At 53.8% G+C, this 20759-nt stretch overlaps 1 protein-coding gene across 2 annotated transcripts in view; it reads left to right on the forward strand.

Moving 5' to 3' along the window:
- The first annotated feature begins 14421 nt into the window (after positions 1–14421).
- Positions 14422–20759, forward strand: part of KCNS3 (potassium voltage-gated channel modifier subfamily S member 3) — a 31503-nt gene continuing 25165 nt past the window's right edge. The window contains exon 1 of one of the 2 annotated variants that reach the window (XM_028514310.2): positions 14422–14733. The gene's annotated coding sequence lies outside the window, so the exon portion shown is untranslated. Of the gene's footprint in view, positions 14734–14959; positions 15210–20759 lie in introns of those variants that run through there. The other variant, XM_036027677.1, reaches the window with a different exon arrangement.

The raw sequence follows: 20759 nt of genomic DNA on the forward strand, positions 1-20759 counted from the left end.
GAAAGGAACTGCTGCTCCTTGCAGGACTCAGGGAAGGGGTCACAGAGGAGGGGCCCTTGACCCTGTCCTCCAGGCAGTGGAGCGAGCTAAGAGCATCCCATACAGAGAAACAGCCTCCGCAAGAACCTGGGGATCTGGGAAAGCTCAGGGATCAGAGGCGGCTGGTTTGGCTGAAGCATAGGCTGAGCTTGCAGGAGCAGGGAAAGGACAAGGAACAGGTGGGAGGGGGCAGGTGGCTGCGGGGCCTGAGTGTCCTTCAAGCTCTGGGGATGCTGACTCAGCCCGACCTGACACAGGTGGTTGTTTACCTGGGCTTCAGCCCAAGCCCCAGGACAGAACGTGACATGCGGATGAAGAGCAGCTGATGATGCGGTCCAGGTGGCTCCGGCACGAGGTACTCAAGTATCTTGTGCTTACTGTTCGTCTTGCTTACCGTTGTGATACTTCTTCATACACTCAGGAGGGGAAATCCAGTCTTTAGCAAACTTAAATACAAGTGGCACTGTGTTCTTTTTAAACCTAGGTTATCTTGTTGAATCCTCACAACAACCTTCTCAGGGCAGAATGCAGCCTCTGTGCTCCAGGAGTTTAAGGGGAGTTGGGGGAGAAAGGCCTTGACCTAAATAAACATAATACAGGCAAAATGTAAAGGGATAAAACATTTTGAAATGTGTCCAAAGTCGGGGGTGGGGCACGGAAAGCAGGCCGCCTGGCTTCGTAGGTGAGTTGGCACTGCACTTGAACCTAGATGGATACGTAGGATCTTGGTGGGACGGAGGGGCACAGCACGTGGGCATGCGGCTGAGACCAAGTGTGGGGAGGGCTCCGCCTGCAGAGCCCCCCTCTGTCTGCCATGGATGAGAATACGTTTACCAAGACATGATCTGCTTGGGGAGGAAAGGTGGCTGACCTCTCAAAGGAGAAGGGCCAGAAGCCTGTTCCTCAGTGGACTGTTATTGGGTTCAGTTTGCACAGGAATGCAGGTAAAGCTCACCACTCATTGTCAGGCAGGAAGGATCAAACAACAGATAACATTCAAAGAACTCTGAGGGCTTATCCGGAGCCAGGGTCAGTTAGCTAAAGGGCTATAAAACTTTGGGAAACAAACTCACTTCATGCTTGGACCCTTATCAGAAAATTGAGGACATTCTTAGCAAAGCAGGTTTCAGGGGATTCTATGCATTTTTTCCTTAGGCCTGATCTCCCCGGGAACAGCCCATTCTAGCACAGGGCTGCACTGCCCTCTGTCATTGTTTCAGGCTTAAGTCAGGCAGGGGAAGTAGGCAGCCAAGAGATTAGCAGACTTCTCGCAGACAGAAGGAGGACTCAGGCTATGTCAAAGCCGAGGGGTGAGAGTCCATCATTCCTTTTTCTATAGCCCCCCAAGTCCTTCCCTGATGACCCTTATCATGACCATGCCTGTCTTAGGTCATCCCTCTCTTGAGGAATCTTACTCATCATTGGCTAACCAGTCATGTCCCTGAGGCCAAGCACGGTGAAGTAAAAGCGGGCAGAGGCGGTACCCCTGCTAGGGAGATAAGCTTTGTCTCCTTAGTGGCTTATGGTCCCAAGGGCTCTTACTCAGCCTTAGCCGTGGGGGGTTACAGCTTCTGCAACCAGGCAGGGTGGTTTCCCACAACCAAGGGTAAAGGGGTGAGTTTGGGTATGTTTTGATCATGAAGGGCTCAAATGCTGGAGTGGGCAAAAGTGGATTTGCAGCTGTAATACACATAACTAATACAATAACTAATAAATAATATTACAAGAATAAACTCTGTTTCCTGTCCTTACAACTGTAAACCTCCTTTTCCCTAACCCTGTATGGATGAATAGACACACACAGACACACAGAGACACAAAAACACATGGAGACATAGAGAGACACAGAGAAAGACCCCAGACCCCAGAACCCTGAGGTCCTGTGGCCTCGTTTAGACCTTTGGTAAGAGCCAGGGAGCATCCCCCACCTCACAGTGAGGTGCAGGGCCCAGCCCGCCCTCTCAGCCTTTTACCCCTGTGCACTGGCCTGCTCTCTGCCTAGCCTGTCAGCGTGGACCTGTGCTCTGAGATCCTTGCAGTCACCAGAAGAATCCCTAGCAGCTGCCCTTCCTCCGGGTCAGGTAGCGAGGCAGGATGCAGGACGGTTGCCCTTCGTCCCCCACCCCACCCCCATCTGCGGCCTCCTTCCTAAAGCTTCCCTTGGCAGCCCACTCGGACCATTCCACAAACACTTCAGGAGAGGCCCAAGCACGGCAGCCCACGCAATACAGGACCCCTGTTAAATTCGAATTTCAGATCGTACTTGCAGTATTGCAATATTGGACGTATTTGCAATATCTGGGACATTGTTTATCTGAAAGTCAAGTTTAACAGGGCATCCTGAATTTTTAATTGCTAAATTTGGCACCCCCTCCTTCAAAGGTTTTTGGCTTTTGCTGAGCAGAAATGAAATAGTTTAGGATGAGCAAGAATGTATATATATTTTTCCAAATACAAATATTTTCTGCCACTTTTGGCCAGATGTGCAAATAAAAAGGGTAGCTGGGGAAGGCCTGTGAGATGTGAGCCCGAGACAAAGGAAATCAGCCAGGGACGTTGAACCTGAGCGTGTTGGTTTGCATTGAAATCCTCTCTCTGCTTATTGGATGGGGAACGTCTCCAGGGTCGGCATGTGCCATGGACTGAAGCCTTTTTAATGAGGAACTACTATGAAGCAGGAATTGTGCTGGAGACCGGGGATGTGGGGTAAATAAAACAGTTTATTTCTCGCTCACACGGTGAATGTCTCGCTCCCCTGGAACTGGCCCCAGGCTGTTGGTTTGCACCCTCGGCAGAAATCACAACCTGGTCCCCATACCCTGGGGGTGAGGGGAGACGGAAGGAAGGGGCAGGCCACTCCAGATTTGTGGGTGGCAGGTTCAATAAAGGAGAGGACTTACAGATGAGGCTTGTCTTGTGCCCTTCAACACAAGTAGTCCCCACACCCACCTGCCGGAACCTTCCAAGTTTACATAGAGGCCCTCACTGGGGGGGCCATACCCAGTCCACCTGGTGTTGACAACACCTTAGTCTCCCAAGGCCATATCCTCGAAACAGCTCCTTGTGTGGGACTCTGGCGGGAGGAACCTACATCCCAAGGTCAGGGAGGGGTGAGGAGCCTCCAATGGCCAGGGTCACATCCTCCTGATGACCTTCTCCAACCCAGGCCTGCCTTGCCAGTGGGACACACTCAGGGAACATGTGCCGATTGGCACTTTGTCACCTTGATTATGCTCAGCTGCTAACCCGGGTGGGTCGCCCGGGGCTCACACATGGCTCCGTCCTCGGGCAGCTCCTGGCTGATGCGGGTGATGGCGGAGCAGCCTGCTCCACGATGGATGGATGTGTTCCCGGCTCTGGTTTCTAATTTGCTGCCAGTGACGGGCTAAACACAGCAAGTGTTGCCCTTCTGTTTCACCTTGAAGAGACCTTCTTAGGATCCAGAATTAGCTACCGTGCTTTCTCTGGCCCTGACCTGCTGAACGAGTCTCCTCTCCTCTCTGGGCTTCCCTGTTCTTACCAGTCAAACGACAGAGCTGGGCAAGGTGCTCTCTCTAAGGGCTGTGACAGTGGGGGTACTCCCTGGTTCTTTGCTAAGGGCATCTTCCCCCTATGAGGGCCGGTGTCACTGAACTACGGCTTTGGACAGAGGCCTGGGCGGGTCCATCTACCCTGAGAACAGGGCTCGGTGACGGCTGTGGGCCTGGGGGACTTTCCTCACTCAGGGTAGGGCTTCCTGCTGTCACACATGCTGTAACAGGTGCCCAGATGGGGAGAAGGCCCAGGTTGGGACCCCCCTGAGTCAACTGTGGAGTGTATCCTGGAGACAGGAGAAAGCAGACCCAGGAATGACTCCCGGAGGTCATCGTAAGTGCCATCTAGGGGCGGGGGGGGGGGGGGGGGGGACTTGGAGAGCTGAAGTTGTTCTGGTTAAATGTGTAAAATTATTTTAAAAATTAATAAAAGAACGTCAGAAGCTGTCCCAGTTGATGTCACTGGACGGCGCCATTTCCAGGGGTAGGAGGAAGCTCCGGGTTGGCGGGTCTAGAATCTCAGCGATAACAGGGCCTGGGGGTCGCAGAGAAGTGTACCCGACGCTGGGTGTGGGGACCCGCCAGCTGTGTGGCCGGAGGAGACCTGCTGAGCTCCCTGACCCGGGTTCTTTGCCTGTAAAGCAGGGACTTTCTGTGTCACAGGGCTCTCATTGGAAAGCCCCTGGTCAGTTATGGACACACGCTCAGGAAGCAAGTAAGAAAGGCCCTTCTCTCCTTCTACATGGACCCCAAATCCCTAAGAATGTGTGTGTGTGTGCGTGTGTGTGTGTGAGAGAGAGAGAGCGAGCACGCAAGAGAGATCTACTGAGTGTAACAGAAGTGATTCTCAGTATTTCAGCAAATTCACTGGTTTGTGCGATATTTTTTAACATTTAAAAATGCCCAGCCCTGGCTGGTGTAGCTCAGTGGATTGAGCGCGGGCTGCAAACCCAAGTCTCGCAGGTTCAATTCCCAGTCAGGGCACATGCCTGGGTTACAGGCCACGGTCCCCAGCAACTGCACATTGATGTTTCTCTCTCTCTCTCTCTCCTCCTCCTCCTTCCCTCTCTAAAAATAAATAAATAAAATCTTTAAAAATGCCCAAGAGTAGCCAAATTAAATCGTCTAGGGCTGTTAAGTGAAGAGAGAAGGACGTAGATCTGCTTACTTTCTGTGCTCATGGAAAACCTGCTGCAAGTAAATATACCAGGAGGTTTTATTTAAAATTTCCGTTGCTGCCCTCCCGTGACCATGCCATGGCAGGAAGCAGCCACAGGAGGGAGCCTGTGCCCGTCAAATGGATTTAGGAGGCGCTGCTGGGGAACACCCTGAGCGCTGAGTGCAGGGGAGTGAGCCCTGGACAGTCCCGGGCCCTGCAGAGGCGCCCGCGGAAAGGAAACCTGCGCGAAGCCCTCCCTTCTAGCATCAGCTGGCCCCATTTAGGGAGGGCGAAGCGCCAGCATGAGGCTGGCATTGAGAGAGAGAGACATTCTCAGGGCTGAAGGTCGGGACACCTGGCCTCCTCCCCACGGCTTCTGGGCTTGAGGGCGGCTTTTCCGTTGGCTGCTGTGGATCCCTAGGTACCGAAGTGAAAGGGCTAAGTCACACATCAGAGACAAGTGCCCGGGACAAGCTCAGAAGCTGGGGGCTCCGGGATATTCAGGTAGGGCATTATGCGAAGGTGAGACGGGCACCTGCCCCTGAGCCCACCTGAGCAAGAGCAGAGGGCATGGGGAGGGAACGCAGAGGGGCACGGACTGGACATCCCCTTTTGGCTGGCGAGAATGGTGTTTTCCGTGGGCCTCCGGGATGCCACTGAGGGCCCCGAGGCACCCAGTTTCAGCCCCTCGAGAGTGGTCGGGGAGGGGGCCCCAGTCTTAAAGGAAGCGGGGGACTGGGAGGGAGGAGGCAGCCTGTGCCCCGGAACCTTCCACATCGCTCCCCTGAGCTGTGCGCACTCCTCAGCCCCACCAGCGAAGGACCCACGGCGGACACCTGTCCCACACGAGCCCCGATGGCCAGTCGGTGGGAACAGCCATGACAGGACCACAGCAGCGGCCAATTCAGTAAAAATTAAGAAAAATCCCATCACACACACACACACAGCACAAAATGCTTGTTATTCCTCCTCCTTTTCCTCCTCCCTGCCCCAGGATGCTGCAAGTCTTGATCCTAGAGAGGACAAGGTGGCCTTGGGAAAGAACAAGTCACCCTTTTCCACTCCAAGGTGCCTGCGACCCCGGGTCCCTCCAGCCACAAGACCAGCCGGCACCTGGGGGCAGGTGAAAGCGTGCATGGGCTACAGGACTGCTGGCTGCCAGAAATTGTATCTTAAACCGTCCTGGACTTGTGATGCACAAAGCCACCTGACAGGGCATGGCGTCTGCCCAGGGTGTGCCCGAGTGCCGGAGCGAGCCCTTTGACAGGACGTGGTAGAGACCAGCGATTGGGAAGGACTCCTTGACAGGTTTGTTTTGGAGTTAAGGCTGATCAACAAGCCTTTTGGCCTTGATTTTCTCCTGCCTGTGAGCACTGCTGGTCTGAGCTCTTCCTGCCTCGGCCCAGGGCTGAGGGGGTGGGAGAGGAGGGCTGAGTCCATCTTTTCTCCATGCCCCTGCTCTTCCTCGCCCCTCCCAGGCCTAAGCACTTTTAGCCAAAACACCTGTGCAGCACCTCGCTGGGCTTGGTAGAATCCAAAGACGCAGTTCTTCGGTTAGTTCCCAAAGAAAAGAAATTGAAATCACAGAAGAAAAAGGCTTCCATGGGCCTATAGTAGGAGTCAGAAACTTCTGTTAAAACTGGATGGGAGATATTAATATCTTAGGCTCTGGTGGGTCACGCAGTCTTTGTTGCAACTATTCAACTTTTTCTTGTAGTTTGAAAGGAGATACAGGTAACACACAAATGAGAGAGTGTGGCTGGGTTCCAACCAGAGCTTTATTTATGGATAGTAACATTTGAATTTCATATATGTTTCGTGTGCTATGAAATGTCATTCTTTTGATCTTTTTCGACCACTGCTAGCGTGCGGTTTAAGTTTACAGCCCCTGGATGCTGTTGGTCAGTACACACAGCCCTAGGTGTTCCCTGCAAGTTTCTTTTAAAAACCACGCAAGTGTGAGAGCAGGATGCAGAGGACGTGATGTTATCATTCCCTCTCAGACTCTTGTTCCAAACCTCCCAGGCTCCCTGCACTGGGAACCTGCTGCTGAGCTCCTCCCAGCCCCAGCTCTCCTCTCCCCTCTGTCTGGGTTGTGAAATTCGGGGGGACAGTGGCTGTCAGCCTCAGGGATGGCTAACTCGGTGTCCTGCAGCACGGAGTTAGTGTGGTTCACGGAGAAGGCATCACACGTTAGAGAGGAGAGGCCATCTCTTTCAGCAGCCACCTCCTCGCTTGGAAAACACAGGAGCCCCAGAGGGCAGTGGCTAGCCCAGGACCACAGGACAGCCCAGAGGCCTGGCGAGGACTAGGCGAGGACTAGGAAACAGTTGCAGGAACGTGCGTGCTTCTGAGAGCCATCTGTGGCTCGGCACTCCGCTAGGTATGCCTCTCTCTCGACTTCCCAGCTCCCCCAGTGCCCTGGGCTCTGCCTCAGTCTCAGGTCCTGGTCTTGGGCACCTGGATTTGATCGCTTGTTTTGTGGGGCTTCTCAAGTTCTCCCTCGGTTAGGATGTCGCCACGGATCCAGACTTTGGTACGCACCCTCTGAATCCAGGCTTTGTGACTTTGAGTGAGGGGTCCTCGCCTCTCTCTCCCCCATGAGGAGGGAGACTGGCCCCCCACCCCCCTCCCCGGGGAAGAGTGAAGGGTTGGATAAGTAGATGGCCAAGGTTCTCTCCCAGGCAGGTCTCATGGCTGCACATGAATGAATGGAAGGCCATTACATGATGGCCAGAGGTTTTCTGAGGCCCAAAGGGGCACACACACACAGAGAATGGTGCTGTTCCTTACAGTCACTGTCCTCAGCTGGAATACAGTCCCCTTCCCCTTCCCACATCCTGGGTAGATTCCATAGGTTCTGCTTATTTCCTTTTATTAAAACGAGTCCTGTCTGGTTGATGATGCTAACCTCACATGGGATTCAGAGTTCTTCTCCTCGCCCATTTTTGGCCCTTGCCCTGCTCAGAGGGCTTGGAGTCAAGTGGGCATGGTCTCCTTCGCCCCTCCTCCTCTTTCCCCTCCCACTGCTTCTCGGGCCCTGTGTGGGTCTGCAGTCCCCAAGAGGGCTGGGCAGGGAGGTGGAGACGGGATGTGCTGTGCTGGTAAGTGCTTACCAGCCAGCTCTCTGGCACTGGACGGATGAGACAGACATCAGTTTCTTGCTCACGCATACTCATGACCTTGGGGAGGAGGACCCCATGCAACATGCAGGGCCAGAAGGGCTGCCCAAGGAGTGGAGTGAACCAGCGGGGGCCGGGGAGGCAGGCTTTGTGGTGACAAGCAGGTGAGGTGACTCTTGGCTTCCTCAGAAAGATGTGATTGGCTTGTGTGAATAGTTCTGGCAGGGAGGTAGGGCCGATTAGGTTCGGAGCCAGGTGGGGTGTCACCAGTCCAGCTGAGAGGCAAACTAGCTAACTAGGGAGACTTTCTTAGTAGTGGGGGGTAGCAGGGGCGTATATCTGCCCAGAGCTGGGGAACTTCTGGCTAAGCCTCCGGGGCCCTATGAGGCTCTAACATGTCAACCAAGGCAGCGCTTGGAGTCTCATCCAGTGTAGTTATCCTCATTTTGCAGGGGAGAGACTGAGACACGGTAGCGGGGGATGGGATTGGGGAGGGGGGAGGGCAATGCGACCCAGCTAGTTTGATGCTGAGTCGAACACAGAAGACTTTGTCTTTATGTTGCCCTGTATCACATCGTTATGTTATCTGAACCCCACTCCAACCCTGCTGGGGAGCACCTTGCCGATGAGGGGACCGAGGAGCCGAGAGAGGTGAAGTGGCCCAAGTCGCACAGCCGCAGAGGGGCGGAGCCAAGTTAAAGCTCAGGGTGTCCGGTCCAAGACTGTTCACCTGCCGGCCCGGCTGCCTGCGGCGCTGGCCCTGCTCTCAGGAAAGTGGTCACAGCCCGCTGGCTCCCGCCTCCGCACCCCTATGCAGGGTGCGTTAGACGTGACCTTGGGGATACAGATGGGAGTGTCCACAGTGTTTTCGTAGCTCTGGGAATTCCTTAAAGACAAGACACTGGGCTGAACTCTTCAGGCTTGTTTGTTTCCTTGTTTTGTTGTTGCTCTGCGGAGAAATAAAGACCGGGACAGTCACATCAAGTATATGCATATCCAGGGGTGGTATTCAAAATCTCTAACGACTGCTGGAAAGCCTGTCAGTTCTAGCTGGGCCAAGTATTAACCCCTCAGTGTCTGGATGGCGGAAAGTCCTGGGGGGGTCCTGGAGGAGGGACTGTGGCAATGAGTGTGACGAGGGTGGGGTTGTCCGCCCCGGTGTGGTTTGCGGTGGTGGGGAATTTGGGTATTCTGGGCACCATCCTTGGGGAGTGGATGACGTAGAATAAAGAGGAGCAGCCCAGATGAGCAACAGGGATGGAGCTAAAAACAGCCCCCCTGTGTGGAGAAAGACAAGAAGATGGAGATGAATGACAAACGACCATTTGTATAAAAAGAATGAGACATATTTTACAAGGACGCATGGAAACAGAAGGCTCTTGACAGGCGTGTCAGAATGGCTGGGGACGGAGGGCGGCTGGCCATGCCGGAGTGGAGTGGGAGCAAAGGCGTAAATAAACAATAAACACGAGAGATGATACTTTGCCATGACGGAAGAGGATGAGTCACCTAGCCCTCTGCAACCACGGAAGAACAGGAAGAAGGAAGGAAGGGGGAACCGTGGCCCACAGGTCGTTGTGGCTGCATTCGAAGAAGGCGGGTGTGTGTACACTCAAGGGAGAGGCCTGCCCCTTCCTGCCAGCGCAGCACGGGGCACCCACCTGCCACCCTGCTCCTCCAGAAACCTCTTCTGCTGCCTTCCCACCCCCGTATCTTCCTGGGGCAGAATTTCCTCCTCGTTATTATGGTTAGAAGTTGTGTGTGTGTGTTTTTTTTTCCCAAAAGAAATTTTAATAGAAAATTTCTTCTGTCGCTGAGTCTGAGCAAGCCACTTCTACTGACATCCCACTGGAAATACCTCAGCCGTGTGCTCCCTGCTAGTGGGACTTCATCCCGGGCGGCGATGCACCTAGTAGGATGGCTGACTGTCCTGGTTTTCTCTGGACTGAGGGGTTCTTGGGACGCTGGGCTTTTGGTGTTGAAACTGAGACAACACCAGGAAACCCGGGAAGAGTGGTTATCCTGCGATGATGACCCAGGAGGCAGAAGACAAAGGGTCACAGGACCGTGCCTAGTGGTCTCTGCTGTGGGGATACTCTTAATTTTTATAGATGGAAATGAAGACTGGACTCTAAGTCCCATCACACAAATGAAGGATTGTTAAAATAGACACACGATGCCCCTGGAGGAAAAGCCATGAGGTGACAACACCTGGTCTTTGGTGCCTCTGAGTTTGCTTTCTGCACCCTCCCCCCTGCAGACTGAATGCCTTAGTGTATCCACCGGTCTACCCACCCGTCCATCTACCTGTCCATGTATCCATCTGTCTGTCCGTTCACCTACCTTTTTGTTGGAAATCAGTCCACTGAGCAGCCGTCACGGGCCCAGTCCCTGAAGATACTGAGATTGAATACCACCACAGGGTGCCTGCCTTCCAGGAGCTCACAGTTTTCAACGCGGGGACTCAGTCCAAGCAGCCGACGAGAGAGCAGGAGAGTACCTCTAAGCGGAGGGTTTATACAGAGTTTAAGGGGACCCAGTAGAAGGAGCAGCTACATATGACTTGGGTCAGAAGAGTCAGAGAAATGGATGGTGGTGATTTGGGGGGTTACATTGCCGTTTGCCAGGTAGAGAAGGGGGCCTGGTGGAAGCAGGGCCCAGGCAGGGTCCAGGCTGGGGAGCACCCAATGACACAGTGCAAAGCTGGGCCGAACGTGTCGGGCTGGAACGCAAGAGTGGACGGTGTGTGTCCAGGGCGACAGGGTTGGGGTAAGATGTGTGGGATGAGGAAGGCAGAGAGGAAGGTGCGAAGAGCCTGAAATCCGGCTGAGAAGGTCAGTTGGCCAGGTCTGAGCACCCTGGGAGTCCGTTCCTGGGAGTGTTCTTATGACCCGACTTCTCAGACAGAGGCTTCTCCTCGCTGAGTGCATTAGGAGTGCAGACAAGGGGAGTGGTGCAGGTGCACTGGCCCAGAGCCTTCTGACCTTGGCACGAGTCCTCATGGCACGTGGGAACTCACCTTGGGAGCGGCTCAAGGGTCCTCAGGGGACGCGTTCAAGTACCTCTCCTCCAAGAACATTCTTTTGTGCCTGGAGACAGGCCATAGTCTGCCACATTTCTTCCTTTAATAATTCATAGACTGTGTCCCTCCTGTCTGTAGAATGGTAAGGCTTTTAGAGCTGGCAAAGACTTTGGAGGTATCTAGTAAAAACCCAAACAGAGAGCTAGACATCATTTCGGGGAGACATCACCAAAATGATCAGAGGCAGAGACGGACTAGGATTGAAGTCTTTGCATGTGAAGACCCCCAATATTTAAGGTATTCAATATAGAAATAACGCAACAGGGCCATTAAAGTAAGCATGCAAATAGTGTTGTGAAAGAAGAGTGGTCGTTGTATCAATAATCTGGAATAAACTATTCTATAGCTAGAACTAGAACTATATCTATTCACTAGATTTAGTCTTGCCCTGCCTCCAAGCGGATGGATGTGATAGTTCAAGTTTTCGGCTGATGGAAGGTAACACAGAACTACAGGATGACAGTTTCTATCAGGAGCAGGTGGAGCTGAGCAGCCCGAACTACTGACAGAGCCTTTAGTAATTTGTTTCATGAACATGCCGAACCACAGAAGGTCCTGCGGACCCAGTCTTCAAGGAGCTCTTTGTCCGGCTGAAGATATACAGTTAAAATCCAGAGTGGTAGGCGCTGTGGGAGAGGGAAGCCCAGGACTGAGACGAGGGGACGCACACCCAGGAGAGGAGAGTGGCGCTTTCTGGGGTGCAGTGGCTTATCCCACCTGATGGTGTCCTGCGGCAAAGGGATGTTTGCTGCTGACACAAAGAAAGGTTGGGTCGTTGGGAAGGGAACTCCAAGCAGGAGGAAGCATCGCCGAGAATGCCCAGGAAAGCCTGGGGGGTTGGGGGGAGTGACCTTTTCATGTGCTCACATGGGCTGCAGTGACATTTCCGGCTGACAACTGACAAGTAGTAAATAAGAGGCACCGACTGAGTACACGTTAACGATGGCTGCCACAGCCCCTCACTCTCCCTTTCCTCCCAGAGTCACCCAGCTGGTTATCTGTCCGTTGGACTGTAGTGAGAATGGAAGGTCAGGACAGGTTTGGAGGGGGTAGGGAAGGGTCCATGGACATGCGGGTGAGAGAGGGAGGAAGAACTGAAAGGTTGAGAAAGTGCTCTGAGCAAGAACACGCAGGCTTGGGAGAACCACTGCACGGCATCTCACGCCGGCTTGGGACGTCTGCACTAACCCTGGGGTCCTCTGGAAACCGTGGAGGAGTGAGTACTGCCAGCACCGATGCTTAGCCTCTTCCAGGTTCGTGCATGGCGAGTCTGGTGGCTTCCCTAGCAGCATGGATTCAGATGGGTGTCACGGCAATTGGTGTAAAGGCATTTGGAGGGGGCAGCAGGTGAGCATGTTTGGGGGAGTGAGGCAGGCAGACCAGAGCATGCGCTGTGGGGATGGAGCCTGAGGTTGGGGGGTGAGAGCGTGGTATGTGAGTGTGTGAGGGAGGCATGCATCCCCCACTTTTGCCTGCATGAACATTGGTAAACTTTTGGGGGGGTGGACTTTTGGGGGAAACCGACCTGCTTTGTATGGCCCTAACAGTGCTTTCCCTGTGTTGTTGTTGCCTTTACTTTGCATGATCACCCTGGGAGAGAGGCCCTTTCCTTGTGGATGAAGAACCCACGACCCCAGGATGGAAAGGTTAAGTGACTTCCACAGGGCTCCCCCCACCAGGGTCCAGCAGACGAGAAGCCCAGTGTGAGCCTCAGACCCGTGCCCCTTCTGCACAAGCCCCCTGTGCCCGAAAAGAAGTCTTGCCTGTTCTGTCCCCAGCTTTCACAGATGCCAAGTGGGGGCCCCTTGGTGACCCCTACTGCGTGCGGTCTTCCGTTCCAGTTGCCACGCACCACCCCGTGAGCGGAACCTGACCCTCCGACTGCTCTGCACTGCAGATGCCTTCTGCAGCGCTCAGAGACGGTGGACACGTTTCACTCCCAAGTAAACACGCTGACTTCTGGGGTAAACCTTAGCGATTGTAAATGATTAAATAGCTAAACTTCCGGGAGCGATCAGAGCGCATTTCTTCTCGGGTGCATCATCAGCGATAAAGCGTAAACATATTTAGAATAACCTTCTGCTACCTATGATAAATTGGGTATGAAAATCACCTTCTTCAGCTACTTGCAAACAGCAAGTGTAGACAAGTGCTTTGGATCCTCTTCCTCATAGAGGGGGCCAGTTTGGGGGAGGCACAGAGCCATGGGATTAGGGACAGAGGGCCTCAGACACCTGTTCCTCAGCCACCCGCATCCCCACCTTGCTTTCCTGAGGTGATGATAACATCCGAGTCCGAGGGACCCATCTTGAGTGTTTCTTCCCGTCTCCTCTCCCATTCCTGCTTGCTACTACCCTCTTTCTGGCCAAACCTCCCTCCCTGGATGGTGCAGGTTTTCCCTCCTTTTAAAAAACCCTACCAGACCCTGTAAATATCCCTCTCTTTTCTCGGACCCCCACTTTGGCTTTTAATCAAACAAAAACAATGAGAAAACCCAGGTCCCACCCTTCCCCGAGGTCAGAGAAACTGACTTTCCCCTTTCCCATACACCCCCTGGCGCCACCCCCTCACGTGTGTCTGGCTCAGGGCCTGGAACTTAACCAGGGGTGCGCTTGCCAGGTGCTGCTGGTCTGAGGCTAGTGGTCAGCGGCTGCTGGGCTGGGGCAGCTGGCAGCTTTCACGCTGTGGGGCTGAACCCAGGGGACACGAGGTGCCTACGGCTGGGAGCAGCTGGCCCTGAGGAATTACTGCAAGTCTGCACAACTTCGAAATCTGCAGCTCGGCAGTCTGGAGGCGGGAGGGGAGCGGGGGTGGGTCCCCTAGCATCCCGCGTCTCCTGCTTCTGGCGCTTCGCCGAGCCTCCTTGCTCACTGCAGAGGGGCCGGCAGGCGATGCCTCCTGGACAACACGCAGCCCTCGCTGAGGTCCTGGTTTGTCCCTCCGTCTCCGCCTCAGGCGCCGATCTTCCTGAGACGGTCCCCTCCTCCACTTTCCAGAAAGGGGTACCAACTGGGTCCCCTTCTGCTCCGTGCTTGGGTGCATGCCCCCCCACCTCTTCTGACTTGGTAAGTCGAGGAACAGAGCGTGCAAACCAATCTTGTTTTGATCTGTGCATGCGTCTGCAGGCAGCGGGGCCGGTGGTGAACAGGCAAGACAGGGCTGTTTCCTCCTTCGTACTTTGTTTTGAAACAAGTTGGGGCCGCAGGACTTCCTAGGAAAAATTCCGACAAATCTATGGTGTTGCTTGGGCCATGACTTTTGAGAGGCAGTCGCCAGGGCCTTTGGGCCCTCGGAGGAAGTGGTGTGTCTCCCAGGGGTTCCAGTACTCCCAGCCCCGAAGGGCGCGAGGTGGGAGGTGTCCAGCGCTCCTGCTCCCTCCTGGACAGGGCGCGTTGCTCCAGGGGTGACTGTGCACTTGGGTGAGAGGACTGGCGCCCCGCACGGCCGAGCCACTCTCTCTGTCCCTCTGCTGTCGCGTGGCCAGACCCCCCAGAGGCAGCTGTGGTCCGCGGCAGGCCACTGCGCCCTCCGCCCTCCGCGGGGACGGAGGCTAGAAGAAGCCAGGTGGCGGGTGGAGCTGGGACCCAAGGGGCGTTGCCAAGAGGCCAGCCCCGCCCCGCCCCGCCTGCGGCTCCCTGGGGCTCGGTGCTCCTGAAGAGCTGGACAGACAGGCGGACAGTGGCGGCCACGCTTTCCTCGCAGCCGCTGCAGCGGCCGCTGGCCGCGCATGGAGGCCTGATCCTGCAGCGCAGGCGGCACTGCGGAGCCGAGGGAGTCAGAGGCGCCGGACTCCTGCAGGTAACTACTTCTGTCCCCACCTCCCCGAGCGCTCGCTCCGGAGACTAGTCTCTTCGACCCTGCAACTTTCCTCACGTTTTGCTGCCCCGGCACCCCCAACCACCGGTGGCCCAGGTCACAGGTGCACGTCCCCAGAGATCTAAGTCTGCAGGGGACTTTGCATCCTGCTGGGTGCTCCCTGTTCTTCGTCCACATAAACCCAGGTCACTAGAGCCTTAGAGATCCGCCTGTTGCGTGACTTGGGGGCAGCTGAGGGGTGCCTGGGTCCCTCCCTCCGAAAGCCGCGGGGAGGGTATCGAGGATTAGTTCCTGGGCGTGGGGGGTGGGGTGGGGATGGCAAGGTGTGGAGGACGGACTGGAGGCCGGAGAATCCACGAGCTGGGGAAAGGCGGCGGCGCTTTGCAAAGGGGCATCTCCGGGGCGTTTCTTTAGCCTGCTCCTTCTCTTCCTGGAGAGGAGGCGCTTTCCTGGAGAACGTAAGTGCTTCCCGGCGCCTGCTCCGCCTTATTCTCCGTCCGATCTCCACCTCCCCTTTGCCCTGCAGCAGCGAGAAGATGCCCCGCGACAGTTGCTGGGGAGAGGACATCCTTGTCGCCCTTTTCTCGGTGCAGCACTGCGCGCTGGGCTGCCGGCGTGCTCTGGTGGGAGCGGCTCGGGGCTCCCAGACTCCTCGTTTGCAGGAGTGGCTGTGGTGGGAGGGGGTGCTCCGGGTCGGGAACTTCCTTTTCCCGCGCCACTCCGGCTGGCAGGCTGCAGGGGCGGGGAGAGCGGGCCAGCGCCTTTCGCATTGCAGGTCTCATCCTGTGCACCCCCCCCCCCCCCCGCGGTTCTACTTGTCTCTTTTGGGAAAGAAAGCAGCACCTTTGGAGCCCTCGGTTTCTCCCCGACCTCGGCTGGGGAGACTGAGCCGGTATTCTAACTCAGGCAGTCTTTGGAAGGGGCGGAGGGCCCCAAAGAATTCTACCTGCTGGGATGGTGGGGGGTGAAATGGGGTGGGGGCTGCTTTGACGCCCTGGAGTGAAGGGGGGTGGGGGCAGGGGCAGGGGCGGGGTGGAGAGCGGCGGTGGTATTGCTTGTCCTCTAAGAGAGCAGACTTGGTGCTTTCCTGACTTCTGGTTTCTGCACTTCGTCCCGCCTTGTGAAGAGTGGGGCACGGGGAGGAAAACCGGCGCAAAACCCCTCCTCCTCCCTTTTCACTTATTTGCCTAAGTGATTTGCATAACCATTCGCTTAGACCTGTGTCAGTTACTCCCAGTTCCCCCTACTTTCTAGACTGCTTGCAAATACCTGCCCAGGTAAACAGGAAGCAAGCAGTGTCCTAAGCACCTGTCCCTGTGCTAAAGGCAAGATGCCCTAGTGCCTCTCTTCCCCCCTTGCATCAGGCTGAAAGGGTGGCGTTGACTCTGTGGTGGGACTGGGCGTGTTGTGCAGGGCTCATTCCTTACTTGGGTTGTAAACTCCTTGAAGACGCTGATTTCTCCACATGCCCCTGCAAGCAGCCCACCTGGGCCGGCTCTGGGCTCTGCTCTCTGCTCTGGGGAGACAGAGGTGTAGGATGAGTTTCCTGCTCCCAGCCTAGTCCTGTTCTTCTTCTTTTAAAGTTCACCAAACTCCTTCCTTCTCCTGCGCTCATATTAGATTTGTCTTTTCAGGAGTAGGTTCAACATCATGATAGGGGAGAAGCTGACAGCAAATGCTGAAGAACTCTGACTCCAGGGCATGCTGTGAATACACTAAGCAAACCTGTGGAATCTCTTTTCATTCCGTCTTTCTGTCTGAGCCGTGCTTATCGTGAGTGCAGGGAAGCTATACTGTTGATGGTCAAGTGCATGAGAGCAAATCGGGAGGTCGGAAACCCTCTTTGTTCGAGTCAAAAATATTAAAATATTAACAATCCAATACAAAGCACCAGCTCAGTATTTTTTCATTATTATTATATATTTTTTTAAGAAAGGAGGGGAAGAGTGAAGCTCCAGACACCTCCTAGGTCTCCAGGGAATTTCGCCCTTGACCGTCGTCCATCCCAGACTTTGCCTCCCTCTGTTCCGCGGGAGATGTCGGTCTGCCTGGGCCTGGCACGTGGTGCCGGCGTGTGTGTTAGCCTCGAGGGAGCAGGCACCACAGGGTTTTCTTCCTCCTTTTTCATTTTTTAGTGCCATTCATTGACTGCATACTGCATGGCAGCTACTCTGCTCAGCACGGCCTCAGCATTATCTCATTTAATCCTCAGAACCACCCCATGAGGAAGTGAGGCTGTTGTCCTTCTTTGCCGCTGTATTCCTGTGGAGCCAGCCGCGGTGGATCCCTTGTAGGTACAGTCTGAGCAGGAGGGGAGAAAAGCAGGGCAGGGCTGGGCTGAGGCCTCACCTGAAGGTGAGGTCAGCTCTGCTGGGTAGGGGGGGGCGGTGAGGGTGTTTATTAGCCCTGCTTCTCAGATGTCAGGAGGCTGGATCCTTCAGACCGGCACTTGTGGGAAATCCCACGTGGAGACGTGGCAGAGAACAGACTGGAACTGAACACCTGGTTTCCAGCCCTGATTCCAACCTCCTTATGGCCCCTCGACTTGACATGTGGCACTTTGCTTCTCTGAGTCTCGAGTCTGGTGACCCCAAGACATCAGATGTCTGAAGTTTATTGTGGCCTCTTGTAGACCCTGTCTAAAAGCTCTCCAGGTGTTAACTAATTTCACCCCATGACAGCCTTAGAAGGTGGCTTTATGATGACCCTCTTTCTGATGAGAAAGAAGAGGCACACTGAGTGAGTTGTGCAAAGTCACAGAACTAGGTGGATGTGAAGGCAGGATTCTGGCCCTGGCCCCCTGGGCTGCAGAGCCACTGTGAGAGTCCGCCTTCCTGGTTTATCCCCGCACCCCAGCACCGTGCCCTGCGCTTCGCAGGACTCAGACTCGGTTGTTAACGGTGACGGTCAGAGGTAGCTCGCGTTTACCGGTTGACTTTTTGGCCTCCTGTCTCATCCTTAAAAGGAACCTTGAAAACGGTACTGGAAAAATGTTCTTTTCGCTTTTGCCAAAATAGTCTTCTTTCCCGTGGAATTCTGCCCAGCTGGTTGGGAAAAAAAATAAGGCAGACCATTAAGATCATGGGCTAGGCAAATATTATGGCTGTTTCCAGAAAATGTGTTTATTATCAGTGAGAAACAGAAAAAAAAAATCACAGAACACTTTGCACTTTGAGTCAAATCCATTAAAAAACCAACCAGCAACCAACTCGCAAGAATTTGTTATGTGGGGGCCGTGTGTCCAGGACAGCGGACACAGGGGCAGACAGATAACCTCCGAGCCTGAACTTACAGTGCACCTGGAGACTCAAGGTCAACAAGCACAGAACAGGACAGTACAAGATGCTAGATATTATCTGAGTCCTGATAAAAGTTTGCAGTGGCTTTCTGTGTAGCCTGTTGTAGTTTGCAGAGACGCTCACGGGGTTATGTTCTTTCAGTCTTCGCAGTAACTGATTGTGGTGAGTGGTAGGCAGGGTGGAGGTTAGGAAGCTCATCTCGCAGGTGGAGAAATTAGGGCAAAGTGAGCCTTGGACTTGGCCATGCCCAGATGTTTTATGACTCTCATCTCTCTGCTTCACAGGAGGATATTGAGATTTGGAGGGTCCTTGGAGGTAACTGAGTTTGAATGTCATGCTGAAGTTTGCTTTTGGTTCCTGGTCTTGGCTAGCCGTGGTGCTTAGTGGGGGCCGGGGAGGAGGAGACATTGTTTTTTGCTGTTTTGTTTTTGCATTCAGAGACCTGGTATGTAAAATGTGGATAAATCCCAATTATTATGAACACCATAACAATGTTTAGGATTTGCAATAAAATACAGAAGCTGATTTAGAAGAATTTTCATCCTTTATCCTTTCTTCAGATCGCCTTTTACAACTTTACAACACACACACCCCTACTCCTGTTAAAAGGAAACTCCTCTTACGAAGCTGGAGTTGCTAGATGAGGTTGCAGTATTTTTCTTGGTAGACAAGGTGTCTCACTCTCTTTGGAATCCTGCAGAGCCTGGTACCATGGTTTGCTTGGAGTGAATACTCTATAAAATTGTCTTTAATTGCACAAGTGTTGCACGATAAAGGCCCAAGATCTGCTTTTAGCCTATAATGTTACAGAGAAGCAGTTAATGTTTTTTTTTATTTTAATCATTGTTCAAATACAGTTTTCTGTCTTTTACTCCCAATCCAGCCCACCCACCCAACCCTCCCCTCTTCCCTCCCATTACCACCCTCCCCCTAGTTTTTGTCCATGTGTCCTTTAAATTTGTTCCTATAAACCCTTCCCATTGTCCCCTGAAATTCCCTCTTCTCTCGCCTGTGGTCACTGTCAGCCTGTCCTCTATTTCAGTGTCTTTGGTTATATTTTGCTTGTTTCTTCGTTTTGTTGTTTCTTTGTTTAGGTTCCTGTTAAAGGTGAGATCATATGGTATTTGTCTTTCACTGCCTGGCAGTTAATGTTGACGGCTGCGGCTTTAGGGAGCTTGCTGAAGTCTCCAGTGTATGAAGAAGTTTCCTGTAGCTCATTCTCAACTGAGCATGGAGCAGATGCTGACCAATGTCGCCTGCATGATTGACTTGTGTACACACGCACATCCTCTTTACATATGCAAATATGTATAAACATCCATTCAACTAGTACTTGAGTACTTACCTAGTGTCCTGTACTATGCTGGGGGCTGGTAAGATGGGCTAAAGGAAACAGAGTGGGGGTGGGTGGGAGATGGGTAAGGAACTAGACAGTAAACAAATCAATGCAAACATTTTAGCAGTGGCAGGCACTCCAGAGAACCTCATGGGGAGGATAACCGGGATGGGGAGAACCCTGCTTTAGATGGGAAGCTGGGAAGACTGTTCTGGGAAGAGAGTTCCAGGCTGAGGCAGGAGTGGAAGGACTCTAACTAAGCGAGGATGAGCATGGAGCCTTGGGGGGATTCCCAGAGGACTGGGTGGCGGAGTGGCTGGGAGGTGGTCAGAGAGGGCGATGAGGGCCGGAACGTGCTGGGCTCTTTAGGCCAAGGTCAGGGTCTGAAGGGTTTATCCTGAGGACTGTGATAAGGAATTAATGGAGTTTCAGGAGCCAGTTTGTGATTCTAGAAGATCTTGGGCGAGGGCTGTGAGGAACAGACGAGAGACGTGTGCTGGGGAGGCGGGCCCTAGAGCCAGGGGGCACTGCGAGACGAACGAACAGGAGGTGGGGAAGCGGAGACCAGGCACGTGTGGGTTGGTCATGGGAGGGAACAGAGAGACGGAGTGGGCGCGAACACGAGTTTGTGTGTGTGAGTGTGTCTATGCGGAGGCGACCTTGGCCGAGGTCACGGAGCGGAGCCCAGCTCCTCAATAGGTGCACACATGCACACCTCTGTGTGTGAGTTCAGTGGGGGTAGCGCTTCTGGAAGACCAGAAATTTGAATCCTCGCCTTGGCTTTGTCTCCAGTTGCAGGGTAAATGGGAGCTTATCATTTTGTGCTTTTTCATTTTGGTTCCCCCCACCCCCACAGCCCGGTGATTTTGTGATTTAAAAAAATTCATATCTTTCTATGAATACTCTCCTTCCATAGTGTTATTTCTTTGTGTTAATTTTGGGTCCTTTTTGTAAATTGAATGAGGAGAACTTTGAGTGGATACGTGGCAACATTTGTGGTGAGATTCTAAGCATTTGGTTTTTTAATGATTGCCGGTCTGCTTTCAGACTGACTTATGTGGAGAGACGCCAGTGAGAAGTTTGAGGGTGTGGAGTGGTAAGGCTCCCCAAGATACAAGGGGGTGAGTCCCGGTGGAGAGCCCTGGGCAAGACTACTCGCCCACTTCCATGTCTCGGTGCAAAACTCCCTCACCTGGCCCTCCTCATCACATGAGACGCTTCCTCTGTGTACCCATGGATGTCTTGTAAAAACGTACCAGACAGGTACATCTGTTCTGCCCGCTGGGAAGAGCAGAATTTGCTGGCCCAAATGTCAGTCATGAATATCACAGATAGCCTGATGTGGCTTTGAAGAAGGGATAGGGAACCCGATG

This window comes from Phyllostomus discolor, chromosome 6 (assembly GCF_004126475.2).
Source record: "Phyllostomus discolor isolate MPI-MPIP mPhyDis1 chromosome 6, mPhyDis1.pri.v3, whole genome shotgun sequence".
Taxonomy (NCBI): Eukaryota; Metazoa; Chordata; class Mammalia; order Chiroptera; family Phyllostomidae; genus Phyllostomus; species Phyllostomus discolor.